Source organism: Anolis carolinensis, chromosome 3, assembly GCF_035594765.1.
Source record: "Anolis carolinensis isolate JA03-04 chromosome 3, rAnoCar3.1.pri, whole genome shotgun sequence".
Lineage (NCBI taxonomy): Eukaryota > Metazoa > Chordata > Lepidosauria > Squamata > Dactyloidae > Anolis > Anolis carolinensis.
This window is the reverse complement of record NC_085843.1, coordinates 148528691-148556151: the sequence shown is the minus strand read 5'-3', so window position 1 is coordinate 148556151 and position 27461 is coordinate 148528691. Positions and strand designations below refer to the sequence as shown.

Sequence of the window (27461 nt, the reverse complement as noted above, 5' to 3'; positions counted from 1 at the left end):
GTGAAACGAAATCTAGCAGATCTATCTTGTTTGCTGTGTCATACTTATAGTAAAAAAGCGGGTTGAAAGAGACCCTTAATCCAACCCGCTTCTGCCTCTGTGCACCAAAAGCACAAGCAAAGCATCCCTGACAGATGGCCACCCAGCCTCAATGTTAATAATAATAATAATAATAATAATAATAATAATAATAATAATAGGGTTGTAAGAGAAGAAGAGACCCCTTGGATCATTTAGCCCAACCCCCTTCTGCCCTTGTGCCATGGGGGCCGGATAAATGGCTTCGATGGGCCGCATCCGGCCCCCGGGCCTTAGTTTGGGGACCCCTGCTCTAGTGCAACTGACCAAACTACAAGCTCTCAGGATATTTTCATGGCAATTAAAGTGGAAACAAAGCACTATAGAGACCCTTTCACACTGTTTAGTGTGAAAGGGTCCCTGTTTCTGCAGACTTCAGAGTGGCTTCTATAATCTCTAGTTTGAAACTAGTGTTCAGACTAGAGAGAAATCAGGAATGCTGAAAAGCCTGTTTCCAGTGGCTCCAAAGCAGCAATGGGCAATGTGAAGCCCCAATTCTTATCCTGCTTCTCACAATTGTTGCCATTTGACCCATCCAGATTCCAAGAAACACCTTTTTATTATGAAAAAAGTGAATTGTCCCTTTTGGAAATCTCTGAGAGAGAAAATTGACCTTTTGAACAGATTGCAAGCATGTACACATGCACATACGCCGACACTAGGAGTGTAACTTTTCCACTAAGTTTCCACTAAAGTAGAAACAAATAATCCCAAAAACTTTACTGCCATTGTAAAGAAGTCTTTGAAAGTCACAACAATTTTGAAAGATATTTGAAATTTGATACTCATCTGTGCAAAATTCAAATGATGATGATGATGATAATAATAATAATACTTTAACCTGCCCTCTCTCCCACAGAGGTACTCAGGGTGACTTTCAAAGACAGAAATGGCACACATTCAATGCCGTCTACAATGATAAAATAGCCATCATACAAAAACAAACAAAAGTTAATAATGAGCAGTTTAAACATCTAATAAGACAACCTAGGTTAAGATATGTAGTCAATCAACCGCATAAATATCCAACGGACTGATAAAATATGTATAAAATATAAAATATGCCAATATAAAAAACGTGGCTCTCTAATAAGTTAAGGCAATAAAATCATTATCAGCACCATCAGATAAGATAAAAGAATAGGGGTCTAAACGTCTTCATCTCCAGAGGCCACTGTGCAAAGGTATGTTTTTAATTGTGTCTAAAAGCAGAGGAGAGAGGAGGCTATTCTAATTTCCAGAGGGAGGGAGTGATCATGGAGAAGGTCCCCTTTTTCATTCTCACCAGCTGCACTTGAGACAGGGGTGAGACCGAAAGGAGGGCCCCCTCTGCTGACCGCAGTGCTCGCATTGGTTTACATGTAGGGATGCGGTTAGTTAAATAGCCTGGACCTGGATCATCTAGGGCATTTGTAGGTAATGACCAGCACTTTGTATTTAATCCAGAAGTGGACCAGCAACCAGTGGAGCTGCCTTAACATTGTCCGCTTCCTATACGATGCTTCAGTTAATAACATGGCTGCTGATCTCTGGACTAGTTGAAGCTTCAACTATCTTCAAATGCAGCTCTACATAGATATGCTTGTTGTGCACAGAAAACATCATTTCCTGAATGTGGAAAATAATAACTGAATAGAAATGTAATTTCTGCACATAAATGCTATTTTCTATACAAACCAACTGTGTGTAAATATTTTTGAACAATAATAATTATTTTTTGCTTTGAAATATTATTTTCTATGTAGAAAATGCTGTTTCCTGATCAGAAAATGTCTCTATGGAAATGAACCATGTGATTCCATGCAGAACAAATTAAAAGTTACTTCTCCTTTTCGCATAGAAAACAGCATTTACCATGCAGGTAAATATTTCTTTGTTGTAGTACTATTTTCCACATGGACGATGATCTTTTCTGAAGAAAAAAAATTGAAATTTTCTGTCCAAGATATTCACATGCGAATTTTGTCAAAAAAATATTCCAAACTGTGAAAATTCTTCTTATCCCAGGAATTTTCTTATTAAGGTTTCTCAACTTTTTTTTTTACTATTTTTGATATTTTCAAATAATCTTTCTATCCCTACTACATACACTGTCATTGCTCAACAAGAAAAACAAGTTTTCAAATGGACTTCTGGTTGCATCTATTTCTCCTAAGTCTGATATTTTGACTGCATTTGATACAGTAGTTTACCAAAGTGTATGCTACCAAAATCTTTATCTCTGTGAGTTTCAAAAGTTCTATAAGATCCTTTACTATGAAATTCATAATGTAGGGCTCTTTTAGAATGCAGGTCCAGCTCTATTTCATACAGTAAATTGTCGCTCAGCTCTTGGCATGGTGTCTTGGCATGGCCTTGGGCCCTTAGGGTGACAATGGTTTTGGATGAGATAGAACTTCTTTATCTAAAGAATCATGCCCTTTGTAGGTTGTGGGATCTCAGATTGACTTATTTTACTCCGAATCAAATTATGATTCAGCAGCAGTTCCAGTCTCTTAATAATTTCCAGTTATTCTTGCTCAGGGAGAGCTGGAAAAGAATCCTTGAGGTTATTTTCCAAAATTAGGTTTTGTGTTTATGTTGTATACTCCTTTAAACTTCCAACGCATTTTGGTAGTCAATGTTTTCAATACATCGTGATATTTTGGTGCTAAATTCGTAAATACAGTAATTACAACATAACATTACTGCGTATTGAACTACTTTTTCTGTCAAATTTGTTGTTAAACATGATGTTTTGGTGCTTAATTTGTAAAATCATAACCTAATTTGATGTTTAATAGGCTTCTCCTTAATCTCCCCTTATTATCCAACATATTTGCTTATCCAACGTTCTGCCACCCGTTTATGTTGGATAAGTGAGACTCTACTGTACCTGAAAAGAAGTCCAAACATGGAGCTGTCAAACCTGACAAATAGTCTACTGAAAGGTTTGTTTGTAGCTGAGAATTTAAAAAAAGTGTTTACCATATATATATATTTTAAAAAACAAACACAAGAGTGAGTTTTGGGAATTGAAGTTCCAAGCTAATTCCACAAGGAGGGTTGAGAATGAACACAGTCAACTCTGATTGGCTGTCAAAGAAAGTGAGAAACACACTGAAAGAAAAACCTCAACTCTCACCATGTCCCAGGAGGGAGCACAGAGGCTCCTTCAATGCCCACACTACACAAAGTGCTGCTGAGAAAGCAAGTTCTCATTTTCCTCAAGCAGGCACTGGAGGGAGGAGGGCTTCAGGAAGAGATGGAGGAAGCTGCTAGGGAAAAAAGAGGATGCAAAGCCACAGCTTCCCTGATTTGCAAGCCACCTCAGGTAAAGTGTCACTCAGCCCCATTAGCCCACATTGGTCTCCATTAGCCCTCATTAGCCAAAAAGATCCGGCTACTGTTATCCGTATGGGCTAAGGCTTCGGCTGCCCCCCACCACTCTTTTTCATGCATTGAGCAGCCGAATTCCCCAAATTGCCCGCATCCGGGACACCGAAATGATATTGTGCACACCCCATTGCATACTGACAAACAAATTTTATTAGGAATAAGCACCAATTTTGAGGAGTTTCCTGTTTTGTGGAGTAACAGGGTGGACCCCTTAAAGGGAGCTTTACCCAAGGCTGTTTGGAAATAATCTGTTTCTATAGCCTTTTTTATTCCTGCTCCTTTATGATATCATCAATTTTGCAGTTGAGTATTCTCAGCTCTTTGTAAATATGCTGAACTGTTAGAGCAATTAGTTGTAGTGTATTGGAGAAGTCTAACAAATCCAACTGCTTGGTAGCCTTCACACCTTTTCCCTAGTTCTTTTTAGTGTTGTTTGACCCTTCGGTATTATTTGTATTTCTGCAAGGTCATTTGGCCACCTTATCTTCCTCACATGCCTCACTTTCATTGTCATTTTCAACTAAAGCTGAGAGTTGGTTCATAATGGAAAGTTGAATGTTATAAAAGGCAGCAATTTTCAGTTGTTTGGCTGTTGGGGGAGTATTTTCCTCCTCATCTATCTTTTGCTTCCTTCACCCAATATTCAACCACTTAAACACTTCTTATCTACAACACAGGATATTTAAAGCATCCAATTGTTTTCAGGAGGAGAGAAAAAACACTAAAGTATATATTAAAGGAAATTTATCTGGTCTTTAATGGAGTTCCTCACTGTATGACCTTTCATCTCGCCTTCTCTCTCTGCACTCCAAACCAAATAGTCAGGATATAACACAATCCTTTTCTGTAATACACCCTGGACTCCATGATAATTCCTTATCTTTCAATGACAACAGGGTTTTCAAAGCCTTCTTTCTGCCAGTTAGGCCATCCAAGGACAACAGAAGGAATTCATAAGTAAAGCTCTATCAGTCTGAATCTCATTCAGAAATTTCCCAGAGGTTGGGAAACTTAGACTACAATCCCCAAGTTAAAAACAATCCTTCTAAATATAATAAAAGCAGAAATAGGAAAAACTTCATTTTTCAGATTCCCAAACTTTTTCCAGCAAAAATATTTATCATTTGCCTTTGTTGAAGTTGTTGTTATTCTTATTTGAATGACATCATCAAGAGATTTATGTGATATGTTCTTTGTGGCACTACCAGAAACTAACCTTGGGTCAGGTTTTCTTTCCTGATTTGGAAATTATTTCAACTAAGGGCCTAATGAAACCACATCTAGTATCTCTTTGGGAAATGGTTGCTGGGAGGCATCTTCACTTAGGTCAGGTCCACATTATGGAAATGTTAAGACTCCTTTAAACCCTCCATACAAATATTTGTTTAGTATTAAGTCTCCTCCTGCATATCTGGTGGGGAACCAAAATATTGTTTGCAAATTGAGGAATATAAGGTAGAGCTTGATATTCATGATTACTGCAAGAGCACCATAAGGAATAAAGAGAACTTAGGTTTACCTGAGCTGACCCCTAGCTAAGCAAAATATGCTCCTTTGATAACCCTCTCAAAATGCTTCTTCCTCTATCCTTTGAGATATTTACAAGTTTGAGCTTCACACAGTTTTCCAGCACCTTGAATGTGGTGTCTTTAAAATAAGGTTAAAGGTGTCATTTAAAGAATTTCAGAATTACTTCACAGTTTCAGGAAATGCGAGAAAGGAGTTTCCTGACCATTTGCTCTGCAGGAAATAGTTACCCGTGCTCTCTGTGTAGAAGGTTGTCTGTTTGTTCCTTTCAAGCTAAAATATTGAATAAACAGTGGAAAAGAGTCTGAGGAGGTTTACCATGGTTGCTTCCCACTAGCTTTAATCTCAAAGCATTGTGGACAAGAGAGGGCAAAGTGCTTACAAGCAGTAAAGAACCACAGTTCCCACATAACTTAAGATAAAGTCAAAATGGGCTCTTAATGATCAAAGCATAAATGAAAATAAAATAAAATGTAACTGGGTTAGGATTAGCCAAGCACGCATGTGGCTAGTAAGAGAAACATGGAAGGGCACGCCCAGGCCCCTTCTACACTGCCATATAATCCAGATTATCAAAGTAGATAATCTGGATTTTATATGACAGTGTAGAAAGGGCCTCAGTTTGGAGGAAACTTAATCCATACTGACAGTCTGAGAGCAGCTCATCACAGACACACTTTCCTCTGAATGTGCATAGGAAGTGCACAAGAAAAGTCACACCATCATTCTCTCTTCATTGCTTTCTGCCATGCTGTACTGATCACTTCTCTGTTTATTATGACTAAATAAAATGTAGATAGTCAAGAGCAACTGTTAGGTTTGGAGTGAGGAAGTGGGAAAGTCAAGTAAATCTATCAAGCTATTATTTTGACTACTTGTCACAATTTTATGATATTGCTTCATGACATGATTCAAGTGCTCCACATCCCTAGAGCACCATGAAATCAGTGTCTGTAGTAAATTAAATAACACTTTACTACACAACAGATATTCCAGGAAAAATAGGTTTAGAAGAAGAAAAATGCACAATGTCAAAAATTCGGATATTTTAAATTCTTCATAGGATACCTCAGATCTACAAATGTTTCAGATGTTCCAACTGACCTGTCTGATCAACGACATCCAATGATTCAAGTATATTGTAACCCATGGATGTTTAAGTTGAAATAAACATGCTAGTTTTCAACATGCCATAAGACTTCTTGTTTGACTCTTTACAGTTCTTTGTTTGTTTGTTTGTTTCATTACCAATCCTAGTAAATTATTTTCCATATTTTGTCTTGCTTTACCATTTGGTATGCCTTGTTAACATTCTGTTGGTAGGAGGATCACACCTGAAATTGGAAGAGGGTTATTCACAACATGGAATGCATTACAGCTGCCAAGTTGGCATGGTATGGGGCACAGATTTAGTAAACTGATCTGCATAAATGAATGACATGGAGTATCTGAAATATCAGCCCTCTGACCAAAAAGATACCATGAAAATATCAGCTGAGGATCCACTTGGACATATTGTCCTTGTGTGGTGGGTTCCTCTATATGCCTTGAATCCATTAATGCTGCAATTGTAACCAGAGTCCATACTGAATCCCTTACAATCAAATGTCCTATCTCCAGTCCGAAAGATACACCCTGCCAAGGAGATATAGTGTCTCCAGGAAAAATGAAACATCCAAGTGCTGAATAAAGTGGCCTTTGTGTACTATCACAAAGTTACCTACTTCTTTACTGGTAAATAAATGCTCTGATCTTTCTGATCTTTGCTAGATACACTGCACCCAACCAACAATGCCAATCTTGCAGATCAAACCAAATAAATGTAGATTAATGAAGACTGCATCTAAATCATGTTAGGCATCCAGAATAAGGTCCAAGCTTTTCTGAGTTATCAAATTGTTGTCTCCAAATTAAATGCGGATAGCATACAATCTGCCAGAAATGACAGGTTAGAGCAACTACCAGCACATTTCCCTGTGCACTATCTAAGTGATCTCTCCAAACAAGGATGAGCTTAGATGTGGCTGGGCTATGTGCTTGATTTTGGTCTGTGCCCTAGTGTGATATCTTTCTTCTTGTTGCCTGCATGGTTTGAAGTGGCATGGCCCTGCTGCATCCTGGCTTACTGAAAGTTGTGGTGTGCTCCAGTCCCCCCCACCTCCCCTATAGTGTTTCAATGGTCTTGGAGATAACTAGCAAAATTCTAGCCCCTCCTCATTCCTTGCCTCCTCCTGTCTTGCTCATCATCTGTATAGCTGTCAGTTTTTCTGTCTGACTACCTGCTGCACTGCTTGCTGACTCTTTGGATGATCTGCTTGGACACAGGTCTTATGCAGTAATTGCTGGTTCTTCCTGCTATGACAGGACACTTTCCTCTTGGGAGGGAAAATGTCCTCTTTCAAAAGAACTCTAGACTCCAAATTGTTATTCATGCTTCCGTTATTTTCCCGGGATTAAGACTCAAAGTGGCTCACAGTTTTAAAAGCAATACAATTGAAAACATACAAAAGGAAATTGAATTAAATGTAATAAAATTATTAAAACAATGTTATCAAAATATTGTAAAAAAATATGTTAAAATAATGCAGTAATCTCTGGTTCGATCTTTTAAAAAAAATATTTTAAAAGCCTGGTGTTGCGGTTCAGCCAGATGAAGATGAGGGGATTGGGGTTTCAGAGTCTGGGAGAGTGATAGATGGTTTTTTAGATGAGGAAAAAGAGGGGATTTCAGAGCAAGATGCTGTCTGTGAGATGGAGTTTGAAAGTGGAACTGTTTTAGAATCCAGCAGACAGGGAGAGGGCCTTTCACCCATAAAGAGCGTAGCAACTTATGATAGGGACTTGAGAGATAGCTCATTTGAGGAAACAGCTGGGTTACACAGAGATACCAGGCTGCTTCTGTGAGGGGACAGCCTCAGGAAATCTGAAAGAATCTGTGAGAAAGTGCAGATGAAGGAACCACAAAGAAATGCTTTCATGCCAGGCAACATCACTGAACAAGTGAGGATCTCAAGTCTTGTTTCCAGTTCATATCCTAGTTCAAGATCTATGGTTATGGATGCATTATATAAGAAATGTTTATAGTCTGGCTTTTTTATTCATGTTCATGTTTTGGTCCTTGTTTCTCTGGATTTACTCTCATGTTGGATTTTAAGATTTCTGTACTTTGTTATCTGAAATAGCTTTGAACTGTTTGGATTATTACCTTTGGATTGTTTTTCCTATTGCCAGTTTGGTCTGGTTTATTGCTTGTATGATTGTTTTTCCTCATTATTTCTTGGATTTTGCCTTTCCCATTTTCTATGGTGATTTTCCCTTTTTATATGTGTTTTTATCAATAAAATGTTTTACTATTATGTTTGGATTTCTGGTTGGTGTTGAGGGCAAGGTGAACTCCCACAGGGGTGCAACACCTGGATAAAAAGGTTTTAGTGTACCACCCAAAAGTTAACAGGGAGGAGGCTTTTCTGGTCTTCCTGGGGAGGGAGTTCCAAAATCTAGGAGCAGCCTCTTTTGTGCCCCCCCCCCCAATCATGTCTGTGATGGTGGTGGGACTGAGAGAAGGGCCACTTCTTGTGATCTCAGAGCTCAAACTAGCTCATACATGGAGACACATTCTGTTAAATAGCCTGGACTAGAAGAATATAGGATATTATAAGTCATAACCAACTATCTCCTGTGCAGCTATGTGAGAAAGACCAGGGTATGTACATGATCCTCAGTGAAGTAAAGCAATAATATAACGAGTATAACTAAGGCAGTGAGATAATTAATAAAATCAATGGAAAAACTGTGTGTTGCTGCACATTAGTGCACTGGTTGCAGTGTGTAGGTGTATTTTCACCCTGTCTGAGGCGCATCAGGAATCCAGGACAGCAGAGGCTCAATCCACTAAACCCAGGTAAGGTTCTGCATTTCTCCAATCATGTCCTCCTACTCAATTCAACTCAGTATCTCTTCTATTCCCTCCCACTTCCCATCTCCAGTCCTGCTCTTTGCCTCCCTTGCTTGTGAGTTTATCTACCACATGTGCCACTGCCAGGATTGGTGCAATTTTACCATTTTGTTCCAAACAAAGTCTTGCTGTTTTGCAGATAGTACTGAATTGGTTAACCAACAGTAAAGACAAACTACACATGGCATTCAGTGTCAGACCTGAGCTTTTGCCTACAGTTACAAGATTTATAAAAGGTCCTGCATAGAAACTGACCTTCAAAGCAAACATCCAGTCTGTTCATTGGTTCATTGATCATGCATCCCCCTTCTTTGTTCTCATGCCTGTCTATCATAAGAGGGTCAATTTCTGAGATCTTTAATCGTCTTAGGTATAAACAGTCTTTTATACCTGTGGTTCTTTGATCCCCTAGTCATATGCTTGAGCAAATAGTCTGCCACTAAATCTTGTATGTTAAACAACATAACACAGCAGTTGCATGACCCATGTTGGCATTCATGGCATGACTTCTAAGGAGTTTTTCCTTTGAATGGTACATGCCAGAAAGTTTTCATGATGGGATAGATTCAGCAAAAGTAGCACTTCCCACAATAGTCTGGACTATGTGCCCATCACCCATCCCTGGCAAGGAGGAACAGCCAGGTAAGGTAAGTTGGAAGCACATTTTCCCATGTGGCAAAATTTTAACCCTCACCTTTCTGGGTCCCCTATTCCCACTGGGCTTGCGAAGTCTTATGTGTTGCTTTGGCAACATCTAGGGCAGGCATGGGCAAACTTTCTAACTTGGGGGTCACACGGCAGGCTGGAGCAGGGTGGGTGAGCTGGGAGGGAGAGACGTCCCCTCTCTGCCCATTCCTCCCCTTCCTCTTCTCTTACAGAGGCAGAAAGTGAAGGAAAGACAGGAAACATTTGGATTCCATAAGGGTTGGTCTTGGTCAGGATGTGATGGTGGATGGGAGAGAAGAGGTGTATTCATTAGACCCCATATTGCCTATTCCTGATATAGAATCCTAGAATCTTAGAACTGGAAGGGACCCCTAAGACCATCCAGTCCAACCCCCTGCCATGCAAGAAGGCACAATCAAAGCACTCCCAATGGACAGCCTCGGCAGAAAAGCCTCCAGAGAAGGCTTTTCTCCACCACACTCTGAGGCAGCCTATGCCACTTTCCAATAGCTCTTACTCTCAGAAAATTCTTCCTAATATTTTCAGTCAAATCTCTTTCTCTGTCATTTGAACCCATTGCTCCCTTGTGCCCTGATCTTTAGAACAGCAGAAAGTCAGTTTTCCCATTCCTTGTCAATGGGACATCTTTTTAAATCTTGAAACATGGGTCTCATGTTCCCTCTCTATTTTCTCTTCTTCCAGCTAAACTTCCCCCAGAGGGAAGGAAAAAGAGAAGGATGGAAGGAAGGAAGGGTGGAAGGGAATGGAAGGAGGGAAGGAAAGGAGAAGGAAGGAAAGACAGGAAGGAAGAATGAAGAAGAAAGAAGGAGGGAGGGAGGGAGGGAGGAAAGAGGGAAGGAAAAGAGGATGAAAGGATGGAAGGACTGAGTGGAACATTGACCAGGAGCATTCCACTCTGCAACAATCTGTTTCAAGTCCCATTTGCTTATGAAGAAATAAAAGTAGAATTATTAAAAACTTTTAACTAATTTCATATTGGATCTTGTTCTTTGTTTTCTTTAAGTTAGCTTCTTATTTAATCTTGTTTGTCTTGTTCTTTGTTTTTCTTAAGTTAGGTGTTAATTCTTAATTTTGTTGTTATACCTCAATTTTGGTAAATTTTTTATTATTTTAATGTGGATGTTGATTTGTTTTTTGGGACTTGAGTGGCTTTGATTGTTTTGTTCTTTGTCCAGCACCCTATGGCAAAAAATGTTTGCCAATTTGTTATCTGAGTTAATTAAATCTGGACGAGGAGATAGGGTTTTATTTTGATTATTATTATTACATACACTGTTTTTGGTTGTGATAATGTAACACATGAGGTGGTGTGCTTGCAAAATGTAGCATTGTGATGAAAGTAGAGAAGGGTGCACTTGCCATTTAATGATATGATAATTCCCAAGAAATTGATGTCTGCTTTGACATTATTCTAATTCCAGGTCCGCATAGGCATAACATTGCCTTGGGACATTATTAAATGGTTTCTGAAATGAGTTACTGCTACATTTATGTTGCATATATACATTTGGCCTTGCAATCATTATTCTACCTTTCCATGGCCTCGTTGGGAATTTCATAGTTTGTGATTTTAAATGTGGCCTGATGTGAAATGGTTTCAGAAAAGTAATGAGATGCCTGCTTTGCCTAAGTCTACTCTGAATTGGTATCTATAATTCCCATAAAATTGTCATCATGCAACTAGTATGGGGAAAGAAAGCAAATTCAGCATTTGACTTGATCCAGAGTGTGGTATAATCACAGTGCTAATTGCAATCTATCAAATGTTTTGGTCCTAAGGTATTTCCAAAGTTGTCTCTTGATTTATGGTGACATTAGAGAACTGATATTTTATTACATCTGAAATAGGGAATGAAACACAAATATCAACTCTTTTTATCATCTCCACAGTAAGAGAAAGGATATACACCCAGGTATTTCCCAAGTTATGAACAAGATAGTTCTGTAGGTTTGTTCTTAAGTAGAATTTGTTCTTAAGTTGGAACAGGTATATTTTTTAACTCCAGCTCTGTGTGTGTGTGTGTGTGTGCGCGCGTGTGTGTGTAAGCTTTGAAAAGCATAGGGAAGAATTAACATCCCTGTGGTTTTGTTTTGCTGGCTGTGCCCCTGTTCAGAGGATTTCAGCTCACTTCCCGTCGCTGTGATAATTGGATTTTGAAAAGATTGGCTTATTGTGGAAACAAGGATTGGTGATGATGTTTCATTTGAGACACCTTTCTCAATGATAACTTTTTCAGCAGTGAATTTTCCTTCCTAGATATAGATTTCTCTTGCTTCCTGTTGTCTCATTCCTGTTCTTAACCATGAGTCATTTGTAAGTCGGATGTTTGTAACTCAGGGACTGCCTGTATATTTAATATTATCCAACTTAAACTATCTGAAAAGAAGGAAATTTTAAGGGTGTAAGCGGTTTCCCAATACTTCAATAGCAGAGGACTCTCACTCAAAGAAAGCAAAACATTAGTAAAAATCAAGAGATAGTGAATATAATTTGACAGGAGTTTCTTTCTTTTGTTGTTGTTGATTAGCTTAATCTGATTAGGTTTATTTCCAAAAGACAAAATGTTATTATTCAGAAAAGATTGTAGTTTTATTAAATTAACTGAAGCTTATATCTTGTTTATTTTATTAGTTTTGTAACTTTTTATATTTAAACATATGTTTACATTTGCCTATTGCATTTACTATGTTTTATTTAATTATATTTCCCGTTCAACTATTTCTGCTTTAATTTGAGTTTCATTCTGATAGTTAATTATTCAATAAGTATGTGATAAATATTATTTATCAGTGGTTTGTCTTTTACATCCTAGTAACAGCAACAACCTTGACATTACATCCTCCTGAAATATTTGACAATGCTACCAAAAAACGAACAAGGGAAAAAACATAGGATTTTTTAAACTAAGTTTTCAATTTCCCTTTTTTGTTAATTAGAAATGTAACTTTAAAAAACTTATATAAAAGTTGCACAATGGCTAACTTTTTCTTGAATAATGTGAACCATTTTAGGCATATATAGTGCTATTAATATAAGCACTGTAGTTGACAAGTGGCATTTTAGAGATATCATTCAAGAGTATCAATTTAAGTAGAAAAATATTTAATGTATAAAATCATATATAATAATGTCAGGGGGGAATCCTATAACTTTACATGAAACTAGAATTTCCATAAAAATGTTGAATGCAGTTTTTTTTTAGGAAAATAGATTTTTTGTTACTGCTGCGTATTAATAATTGCAATCACTTCTAAATAATTATAATGTTTTCACACTGTCCTTTTTATCCCACTCTCTGTTTCTATGCCAGAGACCGCAGATTTTTTTTTTTTTAAAAAAAAGTTCTTGGACAATATTCAAGAGAGACGAAAGGTCAAAAAATCAAATGACTGAATATTTGCCCCTCCCTCAAGCAGTGTATAAATACATATTTCATATTATATTATACATTTGGGGGACCTAACCTACCTTTCTTTGTGAGATTATCATGCTGAATCTGGGGAAGGGGAGAAGGGAGCCATTTAAAAGCATTCAATTATGCCATTTCTCCACTTTAAAGTACAAATTTTATATAATTTTGCCACATTATCTAATATTTGAGTGAATTACATCCATTAATCATTTTGATTACCATGTACTCATTAATAAATAACTAATTTCCAGAAAGTCATTTGTATATTTGATTATCTCTGTATACATGCAGCTTAGTACTTCAGCTTCAATCCTATGAGGGTGAGTCAAATATTATACACACTCTTTAGAACTTTTTAATCAACTTTCAGAAAAGACAAATACATCATTTTTGACGTAGTTCTCTGTTTTTAATACACTTTGTCCATCTGTCAATACACTTTTGTAGTCCCTTATTAAAACATATCTTAGACTGAGCTGTGAGCCATAAACACACCACTGCCTTTGCCTCTTCATCAGAGATGAATCTTCATCCTCATAGGGCTTCTTTTAGGGGAACAAACAGATGATATTCCAATGGGGAAATATCATATAGGGACTAATGGGAGGATGTTTTAACACTTCAAAATGAAGTTTTGAAAGAGTGTTGACAGTACGGGCAGCAGTGTGTTGACATGCATTGGCATGTAACAACCCAACACCCTTCAATAGCAGTCCTCTACCTTTTATCTGAATTTTAGGTCTTAGCTCTTCAGTGATGAGCACATCACAGTAATGAGCACTGATTCTTGAACCTTTTCCCCAATAATATTCCAGAATAATAATAATAATAATAATAATAATAATAATAATAATAATAATAATAATTTTTATACCCCGCCCCATCTCCCCGAAGGGACTCGGGGTGGCTTACATGGGGCCAAGCCCAGTATTGCCTTTATTTTGTGCAAATCACATGGGGGGGGAGCCATTTTAATTTCACCACAGTTGCAAATAAACTAATGTAACACTTTCAAAACTGCATAGCAATAACTTCATATAGAAAATACAGACAACAGAAGTTTTAATATAACCATCAGAGTGTGGTTTTTTAAAATTGATCCTTGTAGTAATCTAAAAATGATTCAGCTGTGAATTGCATTTGAAATTTAAGAAACCTAAGAGAGCATGAGTTTGAAATCTGTACAAATGAAAAGACTACCCAAAAATATTTTAAATGCAAATTATGCAAATAATAAGTCTCAATTTTCAAATAGCAATTTTTGAATACTTACTGTCAGTTGGAAGATAATTACTGAAGCTACTCTTTGCTACCTTCAAGAAGAAATATGATGAAGAATTACACTGACAAAAACTTGTGCCACACCTTCAACCCTTTCAAAACTTTCAAAGATCCAGATTTCTATGCTAATTTACCCCTTGGTCCTTTGGTACTGCTGCTAAATGCCATGTCATAAAATAATATAATAGTCACCATTCAGATATTATTACAGAATAAGGGGGCAAAATGGTATGCATTTACAGTGAACTACGTAAATGGATATCATTGAGTGAACTTATACCACCTTTATCCACCTGAATTATAACAATAAGCCGGGCGGTGGTACAGGCTGGTTAGCAGCTAGCTGCAACAAATCACTCTGACCAAGAGGTCATGAGTTCGAGGCCAGCCCGTGCCTGCATCTGTCTCTGTTCTATGTTATGGCATTGAATGTTTGACTTATATGTGTGCAATGTAATCCGCCCTGAGTCCCCTTTGGGGTGAGAAGGGCGGAATATAAATACTGTAAAACAATAAAAATTAAAAAAATGAACAAGATATAGGATTTGTGGCTTGGTGATTCCTGCATCTGACAATTAGGTAGATAGCTTGTTCTGGATAGAATTGCTCTCTCCTTTGAAGGAACGGGTACATGCGCTGGAATGATTTTATCACTGGAAAATCAGTCAGATTACCCAGAGTGCTCAGTATCAGCTTTGAAGTATTCCTAAACCCTTACCTGATCAGAAGATCACACACTGGTGATTTCTGAAATAGACTACTTAACACACTGAATCTAGTCCAAATGAAGCTGAGTAGTAAAAAATAGAAATAATCTCATCGTTTCAGCTATGATTCTTATAACACAAATGATTTACAAGGGTGTGTTTGTGTGTTAGTAAGACCTAAATCTATCTTTGTTTAGTAGCCTTTGTGCCTGAACCTTGCTATAATCCCAAATTGATCATCCATTCCAGGATCAATAAACACATTGCATATAAAACTCTACTAATTTGACATGCAGTGACCTATTTGGATGTCAACAGATGGATTCAGATTGTAGCAAGGACTGAGTTCTTCTTGACATTTAGAAGCAGAGTGGTATTAACATCTGCAGTCTCTGATATATGCTTGACAGATCATCTCAGCAAAGAATACACAAAATTGTGTGGGCCTGTTTACTTTTCTTTTTTCACTTTTTTAAACAATATGTACTGCTGGAAATATTTTGTCCCAAGAAGACTCAAATTGAGAAAAAGATTTGGCTGCCACCTTTTATTTTCAGGGCAAAATAATTGCATTGTTTTAGACATTGCCAATGGTTTTAATTAGAAGTATAATTTGTCCCTGAAATGTGCTTTAGTGTATGTTATAAGAATCTCAGCTTAAGTTTCTGCAATATATTTGACAATGATGCCAAATTATAGTTTCACATATCTGTGTTAAAAAGGGACAATTTTCTTTAGTGTGAAATATATTTTCCTAGGAAATATGAACAAACAATTAAATTTGGTTTCATTTCATCATTCTCCCCAGGAGGCATCATTTTCTTGGTTAGGTTTGTTTATGTTTTAAATCAAAGGAAGATTTTTCCTTTTTTTCACACATTACTAGTTTGGCAGATGAATCTAGTCTATAAAGTTTATTTCTTTGTCATGATATAAAAGTAAGTTACCAACATCCCATCATAGGGCACATCAACACTGACCACATAGTCAGTGTAAATGCCTCACAGGGCTGATCTGGGTTAACTCGGGGCAATGCTGCCTTAATGCAGCCTTGCCTCAAGTTAATCTCAGGCTGGATCTAAAACAGTTTTAGAATGTAGGTTATCTGCATAAATCTGGATTATATTAATCTACACTGCTCTACAATCTAGATCAAAGCAATTAATATACATTCTGAAACTGGATTATTGGGCAATGTAGATCCAACCTAAGTCTTAGGTTTATGTGCAATGGTTCCTTGGAAGAATGTTATTAAGTAACTATATGTTTTAAGCTTGACTAATGTATTTTATTGATTATTGTTAATGGTTTTTAATGTGTTGCTGTTTTTATTGATCTATTTGGCATTGAATTTTGCCGGTTGTTGTAAGCTGCCCTGAGTCCCCTCGGGTGAGAAGGGCGGTGTAGAAATGTTGTAAATAAATAACTAAATAAATAAGTCAGGGGGAAAACCTAGTTTTTTCCCTGACTTAAGGGCAGTGAAGACAATTAGATTGCTTCCCAAGAAAAAGTAACTGCAACTCTCTTCACTGTCATCCCATGTTCCCCAGACTCAGGATGCCTGGAGACACAGGATGTTATCCTCGCCACATTCTCCCCATGTTTGATGTGACTCCCTCCCACCTCCAAGGTGACTCAGAGAGTCCCTATCAAAACTCCATGTATACCTGATCTAGCATCTGGGACACCATATTTCGGGTCAGGATAGACGGGTGCATGGTTTAGCATGGACAAAGAATTGAAGCTAAAGCTATGAAGATGAAGAGGTGAAGCAAAGTATAAAACTAGTGGGATGGAGCAAAAGTAGATCTATTACCTTGTTTCCAAATGTATTCATATGCTTTCTCAGTCTACATTATAGGTGTCTAAATTACTACTTGAAAATGAGGAACCACGTTTTTGTTTCAAACATAATGATCTACATGATTATGAAATATTCCCTGCGATTTTCAGCCAAAGATCTCACAATTGCAAGAAACCCTTTTCACCCTGAACATTGCACAATTACACAAACCTCAGATACTGTTGTGATGTTTTTTATTGCTCTTTTTAATCAGCCCAGCCTTTTCAAGTCACTTTAATCACAGACATCTTTCTTCCCAAGTACTTTGCTACACAAAGGAAACAGATAACACATTTATTTGGGAGCATTTTTGTATAAGTTACAGAAGCCTTTCTGAAAAGAAAAGTACTCACTGTTTTCCCCCTTGTATTGAAGGCAAGAGATCTTAGGGCTGCCAATGTGTGTGTGGTTGGGAAATGTATGTGAGAAAGCAAAGACTGCATTTAAGGACAATGTGATATTGACAACCGAAGCTGTTTTTCTTCTCTGACGCTGCTTCATTTTTCCACTAACCTGGTGTGTTGAAAGTAAGCCTAAATTCCAGCACTGCTATTATATTTAAAACTGGCAACTGTGGCTAGATTTTTATGCTGCAAAAAATGTAACACTTAAGGCTGCACTTTACCTGCATTCATTAGAAACTAAGCTCTATTGATATGAATAGTACTTTTACATTTATGATTTCAAAGCATATGTGAATTAAGAGTTGCAGTTTTAGAGAATGAATTCTATAAATCTTTTGTCAGATGCATGATCCAACTTTTATTCAACATATCTTTCTATTACTCTTGGGGATTATTGTAAATGGCCTTCCTGAAATATCTTGTGTTGTGAGGGCATGTCTATTGTTTCTCCCAGAGAAGCTGTAGAGGGTTATATACATGCAAGGAAGATAAACTGGGATTTCTTTTGACTTTGCTGCCAAATATCTTTGCTAATTGGTGGCAATGTGCTTGATGTTGGCAGGCTGCCAAATATCCTCCCAGCAACTGTTGCATTCATGCGGCTGGACGGAGGCCCAGCACACCAGAAATTGAAAGGGAAACAGTACCACATACAGTTAGAAGTGATTTCTCCCATGGCGATTCATGGCCAAGCATTTAATATCCTGTCTGACCCTCACAGTGGTTAATCCATTGTATTTTGGTTTGAAGAGACGTCGAACATGAACAGAGGAAAAGTAATATTTTCAATTCTGTTTTTAAGCTTTGTGCAATTAGACATTTACTATATTCTCCAGATGAATTACAGTTGTCCACTGTTTAATTTTAAGGTTGCAAATTTTCTGGCTAATGTACAAGAGGCACAACAATTGACAGTTTCAGCATAACTGGGAATAAACTGGCTCTGCTGTCACTTTATTATTGATAACTGAATGAGCTAAATTGCTTTCTCCCTGCCTTCCAGTTTATTCCTAAATCCTGTACCACAGTGGGTGAGATAATGCCTTAAGATCCAGGGTCAAAATCTACAAATGAGCACTATTGTCATGTTGTCTACAAGGACAGGAAATGAGAAGAGAGCAGGTAGAACAAGGAAACCATGCTTACAGTAGTTGGGGGTCATCTCTTAATCTAATGGTAGTTTTATCCCTGTTCTACATGATTATGCAGGAGACAATGACATTAAGTTAGACTTACTTCTCCACAAAAAGGCACAGGTTTCCACCATATTTATTATTTAGAACAGTGGTTCTCAAAGTGTGCTCCGGGGAGCCCTTGGGACTCTGCAAAGCATTCTGAGGGGCTCCACAGTTTCCTCCTGCCCCCAAGCTTTTCTCTCTCTTTCCTCCTCCTCCTCCCTTGCCACCAAAAGGCTTTCTTCAGGTGAACTGAATAGCCCCTGGGATTGTTCCTATTATTATTATTATTATTATTATTATTATTATTATTATTATCATTATTATTATTATTATTATTATTATTATTATTATTATTATTATTATTATTACAAAGGCTTGGTGTCTATCTGCTGGGAGTAGTTTGATTGTGCTTTTCCTGCATGGCAGAAAGGGGTTGTATTGGATGGCTCCTGGGATCTTCCACTGAAATATTGTTAAGTTTATGTTTGTCAAAAGTTTGCCCATTTCTGAAATACATACATTATATATAATATATAAACATTTTTGGTGCTCCACGAGAAATTTTGCTTCAAAAAGAACTCCGTGACTGAAAACATTTGAGAACACCTGATTTAGAGTGACAAAAGGTTTTTTTTGTTTTTAATGAATTTCTGATTAACTGAGAAATTTATTTTGTTTAAATTCTTATTTGTTTCACATGAGGAAACAAATCTTGTTAGATGTGCTTATTAGGGCATATATATGACATCTAATGAGGCACTGTGTGTTTTTGTGCATGTTTCCACTTGAACAATTGTTATATGTATGTATCAGTGCACCACCATCTGTACAATCAATTACTATTGTTTTATCAAATCTGGTAACAACTCTTTTTATTTCTTTTTCAAAAATGCCTAGGACTTCTAAGGGACAAAAAGAAAGAAAAAAAGTTCATGGGACAACTGAAATGGTTGCCATGATGGGAACAGCTACAATATTATGAATCACAGATTCCTTCCCTATCAAGAACATTCAGTGAGGCATGGCAACGGTATATGACATGTGAGTCCAAGTGCCTTTTCTTACACACATATATAGGCATGCACAATCCATAAATAATGGTTCAAAAGCCATTACATAAGGGGGGTGCTCGACACTTCAATTCTGAAGTGTTTCTAAAGTATCTTTAGTGAAAAATTCATTACTATAATGAGAGTAACAAAATTTTGTTACTGTTTCATTATAGTAATTGTGCATAACTACCATAATTGGAAGAAATTCAGGGACTCCTTTCTCCTTCATTCTTACAGATATTGGGATGAAACTCATTACAATGGTAGAAAATATTTACCACTCTTAGCCCACCAAATTTCAGAACATTTCACTTATCCACAGTTTTTTGGGGAATTTTCAAAATTTTTATAAACAACATATTTAATAATAAAGAAAATATGTTCCTAGTTTGAAAGTATTGTTTTCTGTTTAATGGTGTAGTTCTTACTTTTAAAGTAGTGGTTCTACTCTGGTCACTTTGTTTTTGTGCCAAAAACTTTGTTACATGGGTGGAGGTAAAGGTAAAGGTTTCCCCTGACGTTAAGTCCTGTCATGTCTGACTCTGGGGGTTGGTGCTCATCTCCATTTCTCGGCCGAAGAGCCGGCATTGTCCATAGACACTTCCAAGGTCACGTGGCCAGCATGACTGCATGGAGCACCATTACCTTCCCCCTGAAGCTGTACCTATTGATCTACTCACATTGGCATGTTTTTGAACTGCTAGGTTGGCAGGAGTTGGGGCTAACAGCGGGCACTCATTCCACTCCCGGGATTTGAACCTGGGACCTTTCGGTCTGCAAGTTCAGCAGCTCAGCGCTTTAACACACTTCGCCACTGGGGCTCCTTACATGGGTGGATGATTATGTTAAATTGGGGAACTGAGACTACCACAAAATGTGCTATAACACAATGTCCCTCATGCAAAAACAAAGTTTTTGCAGTTTAATAATCCTTCACCATGTTTTTTTTTTTTTTGATAAAACCAATTAGGAAATGACATTTATATCCCAGGAACAAAAATGATACTCTAGAATATTGAATTTCTTGGAACTCAGGCTGGCTGGCTATAGAGAAGTAAATCTTTCTGATGCTGAGCACTGCATTCTGGGAAATGTAGTTTAGGGCAGGGCATTTTGAATTCTCTGACATAGGGCTCTTTACCTTCCCAAATCACATTTCGCAGAGTTCTGTGTTTTTCCCAGAAAACTCCGCTTTCTCTCTCCTCTTTCCAGCCTCTTCTAATAGCAAGACTGTATTAATTTACAGAAGAAAGGCAAGGCATTAAGGTAGCCTTTTTGCTATCAGCTTTGCTTTCTTACACTGAATATGAAACTGACTTTGGGAGTCTTCCAAGATTTACAAAACTAAAATGAAAAGGAATGGGATAAGTTTTGATTCTTAAATTATTGGCACAGACTATTCCAACATATCAAATATCAATTCAGAAGTAAACATTTAACAAATTTGATCTGACTTACTAGGACTAACAAAAAACTGCACACTCCTAATATCTAAGTCTGATATTAACTAAGAATCTTATACAAATTGTCTTCTGCTCTTATGCGGGTCCTGGTAGTGCCACACATTCTTGGTAGTGTGTCAATCTTTTGGCCCTTACTTTCAAACTATAAAAATAATGGCTATAAATATAAGGAAAGTTGAAGAAAAATAGATTTTCACCTTTTACAAATCTGATCACAATTTCCTTTTTCTGTATCATCACACAGCATTTCTAGATGGGAAAATAAAATTGCAAATCGGGAATTTGGGGATTTGCTCTTGTTATTTTGCATTACAGTAGAGTCTCACTTATCCAACGTTCTGGATTATCCAACGCATTTTTGTAGTCAATGTTTTCAATACATCATGATATTTTGGTGGTAAATTCGTAAATACAATAATTACTACATAGCATTACTGCGTATTGAACTACTTTTTTCTGTCAAATTTGTTGTATAACATGATGTTTTGGTGCTTAATTTGTAAAATCATAACCTAATTTGATGTTTAATAGGCTTTTCCTTACTTCCTCCTTATTATCCAACATATTCGCTTATCCAATGTTCTGCTGGCCCGTTTATGTTGGATAAGTGAGACTCTACTGTATTTGTCTTCACAAAATCTGGATAAAATTCAATCTTTTTCATGCAGGTGTTCAGTGTTTTTTTTCTTGTTCTCTGAAACAAAATATTACCAGAAAGATTGTGTGGGGCCATATTAACCTAAGTGAATAAGGATGTTATGAATGATTTCACAGGTATGTTTCCCTGTTGGTGCTTCTAATATAATATAATATAATATAATATAATATAATATAATATAATATAGTATAATATAATATAATATAATATAATATAATATAATATAGTATAATAGAATCTAGACCATGGTATTTTTCTGGAATGCCTAGATGAGCTAGGAATAAGAGCCAGTGCTTTGCAGTGGTTCTGGTTTTCTTAGATAGGTTCCAGATTATGATGTTTGGAAGATTCCATTTTACCCCCAATACTTTTTAACATGTACATGAAACTGCTAGGAGAAATCATCTAGAAACATGAGGTGGGGATTTATCAGTATGTTGCTAACACTCAAATGTATTTCTCCAAAAACATCTAAGGATTGTGTGTATCCTTTGAATCACTGTCTGGAGGATGTAATGGGCTGGATGAAGAAATAAAAATTGAAACTGAATTCTGATAAGACACAGATGTTCACCATAAGGGCCCTAACCAGAGATGGAGGTGTATCATCAATTTCTGAAAAACCATGTGTGCAGTTTGGGAGTGTTTCTAGATCTGTCTCTCCAAAGGTCAGGTCAGATAGATTTGATGGTCAAGAGTGCTTATTATCAGCTTTGGCTGATATGCCAGGCATGCCCCTTCCTAGAAATGGAAAACCTAAATATGCTAGTGAACATGCTGGTCACCTTAAGATTGGGCATTTGTAATGCCCTGCACCAAATTTGGAAACTCCAATTAGTTCAATACATCTAGTCACTTCACTGGTTGCCAATTAGTTTCCAGGGAAAGATGAAAATGTTGGTTGCAACCTTTAAAACCCAAAACTAGGAATCCTTGGCACTCGAGTGTTCTAATTGGAAGTCAGCTATTACCAATGGTGTTATGAATTTTGAAGAGGCAGAAATAATGGGTGAAAGGAAGAAACATATCAAGAGGAAGGGGCATCAAGCAAACTCTTGTTGTGACCACTTTCCACCTGGAAACCTATTATCTCATTGTTAAAGAACATGTGAATTCAGAATATGTATCTACAGTCACTTATGGACCCACCACCAAGACTCTACCCTTGGAAGACAATCAAGCTCATGGAGCTAATTGGGGGGGGGGGGAGAGAGAGAATAATGGAAGGCCTGGAAAACAGCCTTGAGGACTCATTCAGCCCAAGGTTTCCATCTCACCCACTTCTGTTGTGTATCATAAGATGTGAATTTATGTCCTTCCAGCCTTGTGTTTCATGAAGAGAGAATTACACTGAAAGATCCTCATATGTGGCAAAATGAAAACTAAAGCCAAAAAAACAACAACACCAAAATACCACTTGCAGTAGTCTGAACTTAAAGAAGAATATAATTCAGAAACTGTCACCTTCAATCCAGGCTTTATCTTGTCAGTCGCTGGAATGTCTAGAATAAAACCATGTAATTTGTGTCCAGCAGCTTTAGTAAATGGAAAATCTCAGGCATAACATCCTTTTAGAGGTTGCTTTGCAAATAAAGAACTTTTGCATTGTCATAGCAGGCTAGGGTGGCTTTATTATTATCATACATATTCTTCAGGCATGCAATAAATCAATTGTGTTGTCTTGGGGCTTACTGTATCTATGTCAGAGCTTTTAGCCTCAATTCAATAAAGGGTTATGCATATTTTAAATGGATGAATAACATTTGAGAGCTAGTGCACAATTCATTTATCATTTCATTTTTATATAGGAATATGGCTTCAGTACTCAGAAAGCTAATTCACACTTCATGAATTCATTGGATGCAGTAGAATTACATTTGTGTAATTCATCCCTGTACACAGATGTTCCCTAATTGAAGAATCCTTAATGGCAGTAACATGGTAAATCAAATGGTGGCAATATGGCCATGAGGGCAGACTATGGCTTAATGGGTAGGTGACTGCTAGCTCCAAGTTCAGTTTCCAGCTAAATGTGAATAGCATTGTCATTGGCTCCTCAAGAGTCTGTAGTATCATTAACAAGATTGCTACTTGTGGGTATCCATAGGCCTTGGCAAGACCCACTCACTGCTGCTGCCCACCTTGGCCACCATTATAGTAATTTTTGCAGCCTGATGTCTGAAGCAGTACCTGGTGGTCACAATAAATCACAGGCCTGCAATGAAAAATCACCATCTTGTGGCTTGATTTGGTGTGTTCCAAGTCATATGAGCTGACATCAATGAACAGATTGTAGTAAGCATGAAATGTCTTGAAATATGTGTATGTGAATTTTTACTCAATATAAAACTAGAGTGCTCTAGGAAGACTGAATTTCCTTTAGCAACACATCTTGAACTAACCTTTGGAACCATGACAGAACTAAACAGAAAAACGTAAAGGGATGGGAATGATTGAAATGGCATGACTGCGTGCTAAAAGTGTATTCAAATATCCTATGACACAAATCAATATTTGCCAGACTTCTAACATTTATTTTTCAAAGAAAAATGAATTAATATTGCCGCAAATTATTACATTCATATCTCTATGAAGTGAGCTTATTTTGAAAACATTCTTGGATTTTTATTCTTGGTTATTCTGGTTCAGTTAAAAACTTTTCATCTTTTATGCATTTTGAACAATTTATAATTGGTTTATGTTTTGAGGACAACAAGCATGTAAAATGATTTAAACAAACGCTAAAAGTATGATAGCTGGACAAGGTAAAACAAAACAAGTTATGTTACTAGAATTACATGATAATTCAAAAAGGCTTCCCATATGATTGGGACTAATTCCAATTATTAGTGCCTCTGAAACAGTAATGTTGTTTTATTATTTATTAAGCAATTGATTGAATTTATCTGTTTCAGCTGGGGTTATCAACTGAATTTGGGAAGTACTATTAGGTATGATTGTTTAAAACGGTGAGGTGTGGATCTCAATGTAAAGTCTCATTCTATTAATATGATTCACCAGAGAATATGCTTTAATAATTTTATCAATTTCAATTTAAATATTAGTGCTAATATGAAGTTACGTCTTTCCTGAGAGTAACTGTTCCTTAAACTCAGTTTCCTGTGGAAAATGTCCTTCTTTTCCTAGGATTTTTTTTTGTTAGTATACCGTATAGCAGGGGTTCTCAAACTTTTTCAGCTGTGGAGCCCTCTTTGAAGCAAAAGTTTCTCATGGAGCCCTAATAAATGATTGTATATTATATAATATATTATACATTATAATTAATGCATATATAAGGGAGAGGGAGAGGAAGAGGGAGAGAAATATGTGTGTAAATATAATGTATATACCAGACTTGTGCGATCAATGAAAAAATGTTACTCATTATTAAATTAGGGAGGGGGGAGGAAATCAGTTCAAAACTGTTTCTAAAATATTGTAAGGGGTCCATATGGTAACTATAACTAAAGAATAAAATTTTTGAACTTTCCTGTCATGTAACTGCACAAGTGGAGAAGATTCCAGGTCTCCTTTCTCTCTCATATCAAGAGCTATCAGGATGAAAACTGCTACAATGGTAGAACACATTTATCACCGTTACCCCCCCCCCCTCCCCATTTTTAAAGAAATGTTCATAAAAAATTTTTATGAACATTTCTTTAAAAACTACAAGAGCTATTTTCTTGAATTTCTATTTTTCCATGATACAACATAACTGGGACATCATTCCCTCCAAGTTTCAGAAAGATTTACACATCCACTGATGTTTAGGGAAATTTAACTAACATAGTACTATTTTACTGGAAGACCCCAGGGGCCACCCAGTCCAACCCCCTTCTGCCAGGCAGGAAAAACACAGTCAAAGAACCCCCGACAGATGCCCATCCAGCCTTTGAAATAACAACAACAACAACAACAACAACAACAGGAAACCTACTAGGTAAACGTTAGAGGTACTGCCCCTCAACTTTGTCTAACTCACAGGGTTGATTAGTCTCCCAACAATACCCTTTTATCTCTAAATCCCTTTAAATAATGAACATGGATTTTTCCTCACCAGATGTTTCAGGGAGGAGGAGGAGGAGGCACAAGGCAGTAAGCAGAATTCTGGGAAAAGTAGTTTGGGAAGGTGAGGACCACGTGCCAGAGAATTCAAAAGGCTCAGCCCTAAACTACATTTCCCAGAATTTTGCTCGCTTCTCACATTAAAGCCTCAATTTGAATATGGTCTCTGCTTGTCTCTCTCTAGGTTGGCCATGTGCTGGAGGAGCTCCTTCTTTGCCTGGCCATCCAGTCAGGCATCTCTCCCTCCCTCCCACCCACCCCAGGTAAGGAAAGAGTGGGGTTTCTCCCCTCTACTTCAGCCTCACCATCTTCCTCAGGACCCTTTTTACGTGACCCAAGTATATATGTATATTAGAAAAGTAAAAAACAAAACAAATATTAACTGAAAATCAGGATTTAGAAGGCTTGCTAAACAGTCTAGTTTTTCTTTTTGTGAAGTGCAGCTGAAGCATTTGCTGAGGGGCTCTACACTGCCCTCCTCCTACTCCAAGGGCCATCCTTTCCTAACAATCACAGCTTGGGAAGGGGGCTGAGCTCATGCCAGAGAAAGTAGGCACAGAGGCTGCCAGGTGGGTAGCTGAGAAGTGGCTCTATGCTTTTTCTGCTGCTGCATCTCTTCCTGAGAGTGTATGCCTACATGCCTCACTATATCCTCCCACTCCCCCGTTAAACAGGCGGCAGCTTCAGAGACAGCGCGCCTGAACAAACCCATTTAAAGGGGGGAAGGGGAAGGGCTAGCAAGAATGCATGCCGGATGAAAAAATGAACAAATGAGTGCCTACATCAAGGAGAAGGACAAAGCACAAACACCCATGCAATTGGCATAGCTGTTGCCCTTTTCAGAAGGGGGAAACAGGGTGTGCCCCCAGCAGGGAAGCTGTGAAGGAAAGGAATTGTGGTTGCCCATGTGCATACTGAGGAGAGACTCCAATTGCCTTTTTCACTCTCTCTTGTTCTCTCTCTCTCTCTCTCTGAAGACAGACAGCCCACATGCCCTCACTTAGACATGCTAGAGCCTCTCCTCAGCCTCTTACCCACCAGCCGGAGCTCTCCTCCACATGCCCACCCTTTCCCCTCCACCTTCCCCCTTTCCATAGTTGGGTCAGCAGGGCCTCCTCTGTGCCTGCTTTATCCACACAAAGGCAGCCATCATTGTGTTCCTTTCCTTCACAGCTACTGAGCCAAGGAGGAGAAGGAAAGAAGGAGGAGGGACAGCTGGAGTAGCTGCACATGTGCTTGTAGGGGGGAGGAAAGAAAGAGGATGGAGGAGCCACTGCCATGCATGCTTGAGGAGGAGGGACACCTGGTGCATCCATGCACATGCTTGGAGGAGGAGGAAGAAAGAGGGACAAGCTGTTGCTGTGTGCGCTTGGATGGGGAGGGGAGTGTGGAGCCACTCAATTTGCTTCATGGTGCCATAAGGACAAAGTACAGTTTGAGAACTGCTGTCATATAGCATTGGACAATGAAATATGAAAAACATTCGCTGGACTCAATTAATTATTGTTATTTATTTTTATTAATTATTCACCCTTAATGTTCATTAACATGATCTGTATGTCCAGCTTATGCAATACTAGCCACCTAAAAGAGGACAATCTGGTCACCATTCTATACAGGAAGCTATTGTGCATATATAAACCTATTGATTTCACACAGTTCCATTGATTTTAAATATTGTATACTCCCTCGGAAAGAAAATATCTGATCCATGGATCACATCTTAATGGATGTAGTGTGTATCTCATTATCTTGAGACAGTCTTTCTTGTA

General features: G+C 37.7%; 1 long non-coding RNA gene across 1 annotated transcript in view; it reads left to right on the top strand.

The window, feature by feature from the left end:
- The window catches only part of LOC134297612 (uncharacterized), a 48429-nt gene extending 22087 nt beyond the window's left edge, over positions 1 to 26342 (top strand). Inside the window, exons 2-3 of the long non-coding RNA XR_010004406.1 lie at positions 19349 to 19492; positions 25874 to 26342. This is a non-coding gene — a long non-coding RNA (uncharacterized LOC134297612). The remainder of the gene's footprint in view (positions 1 to 19348; positions 19493 to 25873) is intronic.
- Positions 26343 to 27461: the final 1119 nt, after the last annotated feature.